Here is a 13,911-nt window from a genome sequence, read left to right on the forward strand (position 1 = left end):
TAGGGAGATAAATTGAGAAACCACACAGTCCTTTAAAACCTCCCTTTGAGCCAGGTGCTGTGGTTTACACCTGTAATCCCAGCACTTGGGGGGCTGAATCAGGACGATCGTCACAGGTTCAAGGCTAGCCTTGTTACACAGTGAGGTCCAAGGCCACTCGGGCCACAGAATAAGATCCTGACTCAATAAAGCATAGCCAGGAGATCAAGGAAGATGATCCTTCTTGCTCTAGAAGTCACATATGCTGTCACCTCTGACATTTGATTGTTTGGAGAATCCACCTGGTTGGGAGGATTGCCAAAGGATGTCTAGACATGGTCTTAAATCACCATAGAAGTCTAGGAACGTGACTCACGTTAGGTGAGAGTTCACCTAACATTCAGGAAGCCTTGTTTTCCATTTCATCCCAAGAAAAGGGAGAGGGGGCCTTCACACCAGACAACTCATATTTGGCATATCAACAAGAATCCCAGGTCCCGAGTCCTGTGCAATGGCAGTGTTGCCTGGTATTGCCTAAGTGCAGACATCCTAAACATGAAAAGGAATTCTGTTTTGGACATATCACTGTCATTTGGGATTTAGAATGATTTCCAGTCAAGCCATATCCTAACTATTGTAAGCAACACAGAGAACGTGAATAAGCATGTCTCATCCCTGACACAGCATGCTCTCAAGCCAAGACTCATTGACAGAAAAGAGGAATCAAGGAGGACTTGCTAGACGTCGAAGGTCAAAGGTATTGCTCTAAGGTCTTAGAGACTCGCTTCTGCTTCTCAGACTGCATCCCAGCATCTGTTTGTCGGAAAGAGAAAGCATGCTAAGGATAGCAGCTACTTTTCTCACTGACCAGCACTTCTTAAGGAAAGAGGGTTTATTTTGACTCTGAGTTTGAGGGGTCTTCTGGGGCAAGGAACAGTAAGGCAGATGCTCACATCTGTAATCCACATCTGTGGGTGCTGAATCCTTAGACAGGTAGCAGAAGCAGATGAGTGCTACTGCTCTGTTCACTTTCTCCTTTTTATTAACTTGGGGGCTCTAGCCCACGAGAAGGTGCTACCCATGGTGAGGGTGGGGTCTTCTCTCTCCAGTTAAACTTTCTGGAAATGCCCTCTCGGAAACACCCAAAGATGCGTCTTCTAGGTGACTGTAAATCCAATTAAGCTGACCAACAAGACCCGAGAAACACAAAATGTGGGGAAGTTGAGGCCAGATAGTGCCTGTGGGTAGGGATCAAAGAGATTACAGAGCATGTCAGGGAAGGGAAAGTCCCCAAAGCTCAGCTATGGCCTGAGTGCCCAGGCCAGCTCCAGCCCACATTATAAGTGCCTCCTAGGGCTGGGAATAGAGCTTACTGGTACAGGAATTGCCTAGAACGTGTAAGGCTGTAAGTTCAGTTCTCAGCACCATAACAGCATCAACAAGAAAAAAAAAGTGAGTCTTTTCATGCAGCATCCATGGGAGCCTTCTATTTTCCTTTCCCCAATTCCATTATTTGCTCCTCCTCTTCACCCTGTGTCTTCTCCTTTTTTTCTTCTTCATTCTCTTTCTTTGCCTCTCCTGTTACTTTCTTCCTCTATCACTCTACCCTTCCCTTCTCTCTTCCTCCTCCTCTCGCCTGTCTCTCTTCCCATACTCTCTACTGCATAGCCTCAGATACACACACACACACACACTAACACATACATATAAACGTGTGTGAGCATGCTCCTGAAGAGCAAGCATTTGCTGGTGTTCTGGATAACATGAAGACAAAATCAACTAAATCATGCTTCCCACTGCTGGCAAAGCCTGGCAGAGGAGTCACAAGGCTCTGTCCCCCCTTTCCTCCCCCCTGCCCAGCTTCTATTGTGCCCTCTCCCCCTCGCCACAGGTCACCCTTATCTCCATTAAACCTTTGTAGAAGGGGGGCCTCTGTCTACAGTGCCATCCATGTCCCCATCCTTCTATGGTCAAGTCCCTACTTGTCCTTCCCACCCTGCCCAGGAGTCGTCTCCCCTGGTGACTTGCTTTCTCTTTATTAGAGCACTTAGGCTCCTGGGATGAAGCAATCTGCCCTGGTCCCTACCAAAAGACACAGGGAAGCTGGGTGGTATGTTCTCCTTACAGAGCCTATGGGATTCTGCCTTCCAGAAGACCTTTGAGAGAAATTCCATTGGCAATACAGACTTACAAAGGATGCTTCTGGTTGTAATGCTTGAAGTGCTTAAACCAGTGCTGATGGCCAGACCCTCTCCATGTCTGAGCCCATAAGAGTATTGCATGTTCCTTAGGCTGGTTTGGGGAATTTGAGTTTGAATGTATTTAAGCCAAGTCTGTCTCATTCTTTCCCTGAATACCTCCATTGTAATGGAATTTAACCCTTAACTACAGCCATAGCAATATTTCCAATCCCATACGTTCTTCCAGCACCTTGCTACTCCCATGAAGAGGTAGGGTCTTTTTTCCTCTCATCTTGAGCCCACACGGATGAGTGACGCTTTTACCTATAGAGTATGGCAGAAATCATGCCCTGTGGTTTTCTCCCTGGATCATAAGACATTCCTCACTTGGCACTCTCTCCCTTTGAGGGGATACGGGTGACCATAGAACACAGCCACTCAGAGAGTTCATATGTCTGTATGGGAAACAGAGGGTGACAACAACAGACCCCACCAACTACCAGGTAGGTAGTCCAATTCCTGGTGCCTGACAAGCTTGGTCTTCTGTCACAGCCCAGAAGCCTGAATGCTCAAAAGGAAAGACAGAGGCACACTACCAGGAGATATACTATCAGCGTCACAACTCTGAGGAGACTCCGCACCACAGCCACTGTGGAGGCAGCAGAGGTGAGTCCAAAGGGACAGACAGCAGGGTGATGGAGGCAAATGATCCAGTGAGTTCTTAGTACCCCACAATCTGGGTTTCCTTTATGCAAAATGGAGATCATTACAGGGCACTGTGAGGATTAAACATGATAAGCCACGAGCGTCCCAGCCATACTGGAATTGTTCAATAAATGGTTGTCTGCGAGAAAGGCGAGTGGCTTGTGAGGTCCCAGGAAGACTTTGGCAAATCTTTCACAGATCGACTGTTCTCAAGAGCCATGACTTCCAAATGCAAGCACTGGGGGCGCCGAACACACAGAGCTGGGAAAATCTGAACTGTGGGAACGACAGTTTTGTAGCATAAGATGCAGAATGGTGGGGAGGGGACAAGAGCAGTTTTCTTGCCAAGAAAAAGAATGGAGGAGTTTGCAGGCTAGCTGGAGGGTCGCCATGATGACTAGCATCCTGGAACAAACCAGGGGTTTGTGATGCTGGGATGTGAGAGCTGTGGTACCACTGTCCATTTTCTGCTGCTATAACACAGTGTTCAAGGCTGGAAAGTCACATATGGAGGGGGGAAAACGTTTATTTTGCCCATGGTTCTGGTGACTTGAAAGTTCAAGCAACATGGCACTAGCATCCTGACAAGGACAAGGACCCCCTGTTGGCATCACCAAGGGACAGCGCAGCAGAAAGGGAAGTGCTGTGAGCAAGAGAGGGAATGAGAGAATAGAGGATGACTCCTGCTTTTCTATCAGCCTGTTCTCAACTGGGCATGATAGCAGAACCTGGGAGGAGGCTGGAGCACAGTGATCTTGAGTTAGAGGCGAGCCTTGGCACTACAGCAAGACCCTGTCTCAAAAATAAAACAAAACAAAACCCCTGCCCTTTCGGGAAGTAACCTAGTTTCATTACACAGAGGACCAAATTTCCAACACCTGAAACTTGGAGGGGACACACTCATTTCAGATCCAAACCAAGGCACTGGGAACCCCAGAGAGGTTTCCAGGCCCCAAGGGGAGGCGCATGGGGTCTTATCTCATAGCAGTGAGCTTGGAGCACACTCCAGCAGGGCAGAGAGTAGAGCCAAGAGCACCTGCAGCATTCAGAGGAGCTGAGAGGAAAAGGGGCCCACCGGAGGAGTCGTGTGTGGGCTCCCTGAACTAGAGGACATGACCACCCAGAACATTAGAGGCCATGGTCAAATCCAAGCCAGCAAGACCAGTGGGTGGATCCTGGAAACAGAAGGCAGTTATGTGGACACATATTCCTTGCTCAATGCCAAGACAGTTTCAAATCAACTCTCCCAACTCCATCCCAGGAGAGAAGCCCACAGCCAAGAAGAATGGACAAGACAGTCCAGACCCAAAGAGACAACATCGCTCTCAAGATCACCATTCAGCCAGCTGTGACTGTTATCTTGCTCAGGAGCCCAAGGAAGGCTATTGTTGGAAAAAAAAAAATAAAAGCTTTCTCTCTTTAGGCCACCTGAGCGTGGGGAGGTCAAATTAAAACCCACCCAAACAAGACTTGGCTCAGCTCCAGGCTTGGCGATAGAAAGGGGGAAGAAGGCAGAGAAGCATTTACAAATAAATAATCCAGTTGACAAGCTGGGACTTGCTCTCTGGGGCCACTTCCCTGCAGGAGGCACACGAGGAGGGGGCAGACAGGGGTGGGGAGAGGGCAGGAGTCTGTCCAAAGGAAGACAAACTGTGTGCCTCTCCTTTTTGGATCCTGCCGCCTCTCTCAACAACTCTTAATTACCAGCAATCAGCTCTTAATTACCTACAACAAGAGAGACCAGGGAAAACACAGATAAATGAAATCCACAGATAATCCCCAAACCCCAATTTGGTCGATAACATCATCCAGCATCCCCAAGTAACCTCTTGCCAGGGCTCCGCTCTCCTAACAAGCAGCAGGACAGAATGGTCCCCAGGTCCCCGGCTTTCTTTGCCTTCGTCGTGACGTGCTTTCCATTAGTACAGGGGAAAAGGCAGGTGGGCGCTAAATAATTCCCAATTGGATACTCTTTCTACCATCCCTACGCTGTGCTGCCAGGGCCTCTGGCCAAGTGCCAGCCTCCAAGCCTCCTGGCGCTGGACCGTTTTCATTGTCTGTTTGCCCAGCAAATAGAAGTGCTGGCTGAGAATTCATAGCACCTTGGAGGATAGCAAAGGACAATAGGTTCCAGAGCAAGGGTCCCTAGAAACACAACTGTCCAGTGGCTGCTGTGGGCCCCCTGTCTAAGGGCCTCTCTGTCCACACTTGAAGTACAATAGCTGCCTAGGACAGAACCGGGGAAGACTGGAAGGAGGTGAGACAGTGGGCAGAGAGGATGGCAGGGCCTTGAGGGCTCTCTGCTTCTTGGCTCTCCTCTCAGATGTTTTCTGGGAACCATCACTTGGGAAAATATGTCTAGAAGTGACCCAGGAGCCCAGCAAATGGCCTGGAATCAAATGCAAAAGAAAGAAGGGTGTGTGTGTGTGTGTGTGTGTGTGCACGCGCGCGGAAAGTGGGGAGCCCATGGAACAGACAACACCCCCTTAACACTCCTTTCCCACCTCCCACCTGCCCCTCCCAGTGACAGACAGGCAAGGCAGCTGTGGGCAGGTCACCAGTAGAGTTCAGAGGAGCAGCGCCAGTTGAGCAGGAACCTGAACGTTGCTCTCTCCCCTTACTGACTTTTCTCTCTTCCTTCTGTCCAGTTAACACGGTGGACAAGGCAATTGTCATTCCCGCGGGCCTCGTTAATGAACCTGCAAGAGCAAATGGGCCTTGTGATTGCCTGAAACCTGGAGGCAGCACGCTCCCCACCAGCTTGCAAATGCCAAGCAGGAAGCTTTCTCTCCCATCCCCCACCCTGCAGCCTGGCCTCCCTTCGGCTCCCACTGGCTGTACAGATGAAAAGGCAAATACCAGTCCTAACAGAAGGTTTGTCCAGAGCACCCCATCCACACATCCTTAGCCACAGCCCCCCAGCTTTCTCCCTATATGTGGAGGTTCCAGTGAGATCACCTTTTACAAATTGGGGCCAGACAGTGCACTGCCCGGAGAACTATTGGTTCTGTTTGAAAAGGAAGGGAAGAGATGCTATGGGCTAGGGAGTCGAGGCCGCAGCTGCCTCACCTCCCCAGCCCCAGCCCCAGCCCCATCTTTAACTGGACCACAGCTCTTTCACACTCCAAATGGACATTAATGCAGCCAGCACTAACTCAATTTTATCACAGGGAGAAAAGAATAATTTCCCCTGTCCTTTGCTTCTACTCTGGCTAGCTTCTCCGATGGAAACTGTTGGTTCTGCCTTATGAGGTTAGACGTTCAGGCTTTAGGGCTCTCTCTCTCTCTCTCTCTCTCTCTCTCTCTCTGTGTGTGTGTGTGTGTGTGTGTGTGTGTGTCTGTCTGTCTGTCTGTCTGTCCGTGTGCATGTTGTGCACGCTCATATGGCGGCTGAACATCCACATCAGATGTCTCTGCCTTTATTTTGAGACAAGGGCTCAGTGAGACCATAGCTCATCAAGTCACCCAAGCTGGGTGGATCTTTGTGAGTTCCCCACAATCCTGGTTTTTATGTGGGTTCTGGGGGTTAAATTCAGGTCCTTATGCTTGTGTGGCACAGGCACATTAGCCAACTGAGCCGTCTCCCTCAGCCCCCTACCTGGCCTTTTCTTACTCCGTTTGATGACAATTTAAGTAAGGCAGAAACTGGGAGTGAGAGATGGAGAGGCACTGAGGACCCAGAGACAAACAGCTTCCAAAGGCACCATGTTTCTAGGGACTTATTTTGCATTTCTTCTGTTACCTGGCAACCCCAGAGGTAGAAGGACCCTGTGGTACCAAGTAAGATGTGCCAATAACCCTACTCATCTAACTGGCATGAAAGAAAATGATGCAGGGAAGTTTGGGGAAGGGAAAGATGAACATGAGTAAGGAACTGGGCACTCCCTCACCTCACCCCAGGAGGCAGATCCTTCTGTCCACCAAACAGCATCGCCTGCCTTTCACCAAAGCCAGCGATCTGAAGCTGGCTCCAGATTACTTCAGTCAGCTAAGAATGAGGAGGGCAGAGAGCAGCTTTTGTGGTTTGGGGACTTGGGGATGGGCTTTTCTGCTGGCTCTTGCTGGAGCACGAATCTTACTCTCAACAATTCTCAAACAGCTAGAGAGAATTTCAATGGATTTTTTTTTCTGACCCCAAAATATACTGGTCTGGGACTTGGTTGCAAAGGCCAGCAGTCCTTTTGCAATGACTGGCTGAATCAGAGGCCCCATTGCTGTGTTTAGCTCAGAGTGCTCCGAATTCTCAGCCGGTTTCCCTGCTGATAATAGTAACTGGCTAAATCTGGGTTCTGTTCATTCTCAATTGCAGAGTCTTCAGAGCTCGCAGCCCTGTGGGGCGACTGTCTGGATGTCTGCAGTCTGGCTAAGATGACTTCTCTTTGACCACTCTTTATTCATGTCAAGCGCCTGCAGAGGGGCTCCTTGTGTTGCCAACCAACTCCTAAAAGAGCACAGAGAGAGAGCTGGGCATGGTGGCATATACCTGCATTCCTGATACTTAGCAGAGGACCAAGAGTTTGAAACCAGCCAGAGCTACATAGCTAGACCCTGTCTCAGAAAACTGAAAGATAGAAAGAGAGGAGGTGAAGAGACTTAGTGCTACCCACTGTGTACTGCTGGGCACAGAAAAAAAAAATGACCACAATCTGAAATTGAACCCAGGACCTTGGATGTGCTCGGCAAGCACTCCACTGCTGAGCTATAACCCCATTTAAAAACAAACAAACACTTTTTCTTATTTTCCAAGACAGGCTCCCACAAAGTAGGCCAGGCTGGCCTTAAACTTTCAATCCTCCTGCCTCAGCCTCCTGAGTAACTGGAAATAGAGGACCTGTATCACCAGTCCCAGTTTGAAATTCATTTTGTTTTATTTGTTGTTTTCTTTTAAGACAAGATCTTATGCAGCCCAGGCTGGCCTTGAGCTCCTGATCTTCCATTCTCCATATCCTGAATGCTGAGATAACAGGGATGTACCAAGATACCTAGAACGTGAATTTATTTTGTAGGGTTGTGTTCAACTCAGATGGTTCTCAAGGTAGGCAGGGTTAGAATAAGCTATCCATTGGTCAAAAACACAGGATGCCATCAGAGAGGTTACCCAGCAGATGAGAAAGCGGTAATTATTATCAGAATGCTAACTGTCCATCCAGCTATGAGAAGAGGTACAGAGGCTAGGAGGTCATTTTGCAGTCACCACCTCAGTCTAACCCTCACTAGTGTGGCAAATGTCTCCATTGTCAGGTGACCTTCCAAAAAACTTGAGAAACTTCTCCAATGAGCTCATTTTCATCGGCAATTGCAAACCTTCCCTTCTTTGGACCTATATAAAACATGGGGCTGTAAGCAAACCTCCCATTACACTAAAGAGAGCACTGTCAGAGAGCTCTGTCTCCCTGAGTACTCTCTCTAGGTGGTAGGAAGGGCAGGCAAGAACAGGCTGAGCTGGCTGCTAGGGGCTTCTCAAAGCTGTCTGTCCCCCACCTCCTTACCGTCAAGGTTCTCCTCCCTGTCTGGCTCACAAGTCTTTGCTGGCTTGAGAGGCACTCCCTGACATTAGTACATACAACAACAAGGCTTGGTTACCATCAGCTCTGGGAGCTAATCAACTTATAAAGGGAAAAGGTTTCGTTGGGCTCGCGGTTTTAGAGATTCCATCTGTGATTGGGCTCACATGTAGCTCTTAGGTTTTTCGAGTGGGACAGCAGTACATGACAATTTAAAGTCCCTCCCGGACAGGGCCAGGGAAGAAAACTAAAGTGAAGAGACCAGGATCCTGCAGGTTCCTTCAAAGCATCCTCATAATGACCTCTACACTAGACCCCTCCCCCCTTCCAATTATGTGCAACTGAGAGTCCTTTGAGGGACGGTCAACATCCAAACTATAGCATCTTCCTTCCTGTTTGAAAAAAATAAATCAGCAGACTAACTACCCTAAGTATCTCCTGATGCTCCTCCTCTTTCAGGTTTTCCAGAAATAGGGAGAGGGTCAGTCTAGACACTGAGGAGCCTGTATCCACTGTTCATCCAAAGGACAGAATGTCATTCAAACAGGACTCATTGAACAACCTTGTGCTGGGCTACCCAGAGCTTATGTGTCAGACCTGCCACCAAGCCAAAGTACAGTGTCCTGCCCCCACCCCAGCCAATCACATCCTTCACAGAAATACTCTACAGTAGGGCAGAGTTATAAAGGGAAGGGATGGAGCTAAAGTAACTGAAGCTGTCTGTACCCAGGCATGCATCCTCTGCTCATGGGCCTCAGAGGTCCCTTAGGTCCCTTGAATGTAGTTCTTGGAACTGAGGGAAGGTGCTATCCAGCCTGGGGGAAGATGAAGGTGTGCCTTGTAAGTAGGCTCTGCTTGGAGAAGGCTGGGGAAGGGTTGCTTCCAGCTCACCTCCTAGCCAGTAATGTGGCCGCCTTGATGACTTCCTGGGACACACACACCCAAAGATATCTCCCTTCCTGCTGGCTTCTTCTGAAGCCATTGACTTATTTCAACCAGAGAGCAAGGTTCAAAACCTTATGAAATGAGTCTTTAGAAAGACTGCTGAAGACAAGACTAGTGGCTCCTGCCTGTGATCCAGCCCTTGAGAGGCTGAGCCTGGAAGATTACCAAAAGTTCAAGGCCAGCCTGGGCTATAAGATGAGACTTTGAAGAAAAAGAGGTGGGGGAGGGAGGCAGGCCTGTCAGAGGCAGCTTCATTGCACTGAGCTTGTGTTTGCCCTTATCGTAAGCTTGGATTCCCTAAGAACAGGTAGTCTGTTTGGAAGGTGAGTCTAGAAAGTACAATTGAGACAGAAAGTGAGATAAGAAGGGGACTGCAAGACAAAATGGCATGTGTTGTAAATAGATCCCTGCTGTAGAGAATGGAAGCCTGACCCTTTTTGGCCCCTCTGAGAGTCTGTACACCATCCTACAGAATGGCCCATCTAGACAGTGATGCACACACACATACCACTCCTTTATCTCCTAAATCACTGGCTGGGAAGTGAACCTGAGTGAGCTCTTCCCTAGCCTTCTCCAAGACAGAGCCTACCTACAAGCCACACCTTCATCTCTCCCCGGGCCATACAGCACCTTTCTGCAGTTTCAAGACCTTTACCCAAGGTCCCTCTGAAGACCATGAGCACAGGATGCATTGGCTCCTCTTTAGATCTGAGGGAATTTTGAACTATTAATAAGAAATCAAACGCACCTTCAGAAGCTAGATGGTTATCTACAGAGATCTCAGGAGGAATAATAATAATAACTGCTGAGGTTCCAAGCTAACCCATTCAGTTCTTGCATGTACAAATAAAAGAAACACAATTATCACACCCTGACAGACAAGGATTCAGGTATGCTGTGAACTCCAAGCCAGTCCCACAAACATCTAGGAGCACTGAGCCCATCATTGGCGTACACAGGCAGCCATCCAGTGATTGTTTTAACAAGATAAAGAGAATCAGTGTTGATTTAGATATAGGTATGTGTGACTATATGGAGCTGAGTGTGTTTGTTAAAAGCTGAACTGGTCCCAATACCTATATATGAACCGGTGAATAACCAGTTGAAGTTTTACTGCCATAAAAGCCCTAAAAGTTTAGGAATAAGAAAAAACCCAGTGATGTTCTTATTGTTCTGGAAATACCAAGGGGAGCTCCTGGTGATGGGGGCATTAGAAGTCATGGGTGAAACATAAGAAAAGGATATGGAGTGAGTTCCAGAGGCTGGAGAGAGTGGGGCATGTAGACCAGCCCATCTGGTGTCCTCTAGTCATGATGTCAACGCTACTCACTAGTCACGAACAGTTCTAGCTCCCTACTCTCTCAGTGTGTTGTAAAATTATGTTTCTGGCCCCTTTTGAAGTCAGGGACTTAAGTCTGTCAAGAAAAGGTTAAGCGAAATAATTTATGTTCCATCTAGGTGAAACCTTTTCGCCAAGATGGCACTGAAAGCTAAGAAGGAGCCTCCCAAAGCTGAAGCCAAAACAAAGGCCTTGAAAGCTAAGAAGGCCGTGCTGAAAGGCGTCCGTAGCCACAAAAAGAAGATCCAGGCACCACACACCTTCCTGCATCTCTGGAGGCAGCCCTAATATGCTTGGAAGAGCATGTCCAGGAGAAACAAGCTAGACCACTATGCCATCATCAAATTGCCCCTGACCACTGAGTCAGCCATGGAGAGGACAGAAAACAACAACACATTTGTGTTCACTGTGTAAGTCAAGGCCAACAAGCAGCAGATCAAACAGGCTGTGAAGAAACTCTATGACATTGATGTGGCCAAAGCCCATACCCTGATAGGGCCTGAAGGAGAGAAGGCCTATGTTAGGTTGGTTCCTGATTATGATGCTCTGGGTGTTGCCAACAAAATTGGGATCATCTAAACTGAGTTCAGCTGGCTAGTTCTAAACATACATTTTTTTTTTCACCATAAAAAAGAGGCAGAGGGGGAGGAAAGCGTTAAGAGTCAAGGTGTGATAGCTCAGCAGTTAAGAGTTATTGCTCTTGCAGAGGACTCAGGTTTGGGTCCTAGCACCCAAACAGTGACTCAAATACCACCAGTTATGTCCATCCCAGAGGAGTTGATGCCCTCTTCTGATCTCCTCAGGCATCAGACATAAATGTAGTGAACATATATGCAGACAAAACACACACACACACACACACACACACACATACATACACACACACACCCTTGGAGGTAATCACAGAGCCTATGCTAAGATGGACACTCTGTCTACCTGGGTACCTGAGTGATGACCAGGAGAGGAGGCTCCTGCTGACCTACGTGAATATGGGCAAAGAACAAGCTTTCATTGTGTTTGAAGCCGCTGAACAACCGCCAGATCTCAATAGCTCAACAGAATAATTTCATTTCCACTTGAGGTTCACTGCAAGTCAGTGGATGCAGGAAGGAACGTGTTCTGCTCCATAGAGTCACTCAGGGACTCCAGCTAATGGAGGCTCCACCATCTGGAACACTGCTACAGAGCATCCCAGCAAGGGGTAGAGGCAAGTGGGAAAGTCCTGCAGGGCCTTTGCATTGCTTCAATGTCAAAGAAACACACATCCAGATCGATTTCATTGGCTAGAGTTAATCACGTGGCTGCCTCTACTTAACTGCAGAGAGCAGTAAAATCATAAAAGGGAATTGAAATCTCTTCCATGCCTGGAAGCAGGGACTGTTGGTGAACACTAATAATTTCCACCTGGCTTCTGAATCCTGGCAAAGAGTGAGGCATTGAGGAGCCAAGAGCATGTGCCCAGGTGGAGAAGTCTTTTGAGAACCAAACCAGGGTGCAAGAGGTATCAGGGAGCCACCGTAAGCATATTAGCAGGGACTCAAGGGAGGCTTACTTAAAGCTACATTGCTTGACAGACAGGCATGCTGTAGGCCAGTGGGGGAATGGGAGGTCCCTGAAGGAAGGATTTGTTAGGAGGCTGGACGTCCTAGTAACCTAGTCCTCAGTGATGAGGGCCTGGCCTGCTGTTGCCTGAGGAAGAGGGATGAGGAAAGAGCACTGAGGTTGTTTGCTTGTTTGTTTTGAGACAGGGTTTCCCTTGGTAGCCCTGGCTGTCCTGGAACTCGCTCTGTAGACCAGGCTGGCCTCGAACTCAGAAATCTGCCTGTCTCTGCCTCCTGAGTGCTGGGATTAAAGGCATGTGCTCTATAGCATTTTAAGAAAGGAGAAGGGTAGTGTATTGAGAGCCACGACTTCAACATTACTGACGTCTACTACCTTCTCCTCCTCCTCCTCTTCCTCTTCCTCTTTTCAAAATAAATTTCACTAGCTTATTTTTAGTTCTTTTTTAAAAAAGATTTTGCTTGGTACATGTGAATATTTGCCTCCATGTATGTATGTACACCATGTATATGCCTGGTGTCTGCAGAGTCAGAAGAAGATGTCACATCCCCTGTACAGATGGTTGTAATGCACCATGTGGGTGCTGGGAATCCAACACTTAACCAGAGTCACAACTGTTCTGAACTGCTGAGCCATCTTCGCGGTCCCTAACTCTTTGTTCTTAGGCAAACATGAGTAACGTCTAAGTGCTTCAGTGTTGTTGCCTGGAAAATGGGCATGATATTTACCTTATGAGATGGTTATGAGGCTTAGAAGAGTAGACATTATGTTTGTGAATTGACAGTAGAAGCAACAATGATGGTGGTGATGGTGAGAGGATGGTGGTGAGGATGATGGTGAGGATGGTGATGATGATAGTGAGGATGGTGGTAGAGATGGTGAAGACAGTGGTGACAGTGAGAATGGTGGTGATGGTGAAGATAGTGGTGATGGTGAGGATGGTGGTGATGGTGAAGATAGTGGTGATGGTGAGGATGGTGGTGATGGTGAAGATGATGGTGAGGATGGTGGAGATGGTAAAGAGGGTAGTGATAGTGAGGTTGGTAGTGGCCATGATGGTGGTGAGGACACTGTGAGGAATACAGAAAATCATTGAAGGACTGAGGTTACATCTCTGGGAAATATAATATCTTGGGTTAGGAGGAATGCTAAAGAAGCTCCCGAAACGCTAAACATAGCAAGGGCGGTCCAGAGACATGAAGTACGTGATGGAATTCAAGGCCCTAGAAACCAAAGAAGAAAAAGAGCTTCAGCAAGAAAGTTGACACTCATCGTAAATAAGGCAGTCTCACACACACACACACACACACACACACACACACACACACACACACAGCCATTGGGTTCTATGAGAGTAAAGTGACTCTGACGGATGAGGAGGCAGTGGGTAGAAAGGAATGGAGGATGAGCAGCTGAGAAGTGTGTCCCTAAAGGCCAGCCTGTCCCTGTGAGGAGCACAAGCTGGTGACAGGGCCAGTGTCAGGATGAGATGTTGTCAGCTGCAAGTGACAGGAAATGTTCCAACCAAGGATGAAAAGAAAGAAGGATGTGCCTGCGAAGAGAGAAATAGAAGAAATGCTTATTTTTTAAATGTTCTGCGTGGTGGCCAGGCATGGGTGGCACATTCTTTAATCCTAGCGCTCCACAGAGGCAGAGGCCAGCCTGGTCCACATAGTGAGTTCCAGGCCAGTCGGGGGTA

At 48.1% G+C, this 13,911-nt stretch overlaps 1 long non-coding RNA gene and 1 pseudogene across 1 annotated transcript in view; one reads left to right on the plus strand and one right to left on the minus strand.

The window, feature by feature from the left end:
- Nucleotides 1-5,462: 5,462 nt before the first annotated feature.
- The window catches only part of Gm52427, a 33,319-nt gene continuing 24,870 nt past the window's right edge, over nucleotides 5,463-13,911 (minus strand). The window contains exon 3 of the long non-coding RNA XR_003953078.1: nucleotides 5,463-5,563. This is a non-coding gene — a long non-coding RNA (predicted gene, 52427). The remainder of the gene's footprint in view (nucleotides 5,564-13,911) is intronic.
- On the plus strand, nucleotides 10,916-11,285 carry Rpl23a-ps13 (ribosomal protein L23A, pseudogene 13; annotated as a pseudogene).

Source organism: Mus musculus, chromosome X (assembly GCF_000001635.26).
Source record: "Mus musculus strain C57BL/6J chromosome X, GRCm38.p6 C57BL/6J".
Classification (NCBI taxonomy): Eukaryota; Metazoa; Chordata; class Mammalia; order Rodentia; family Muridae; genus Mus; species Mus musculus.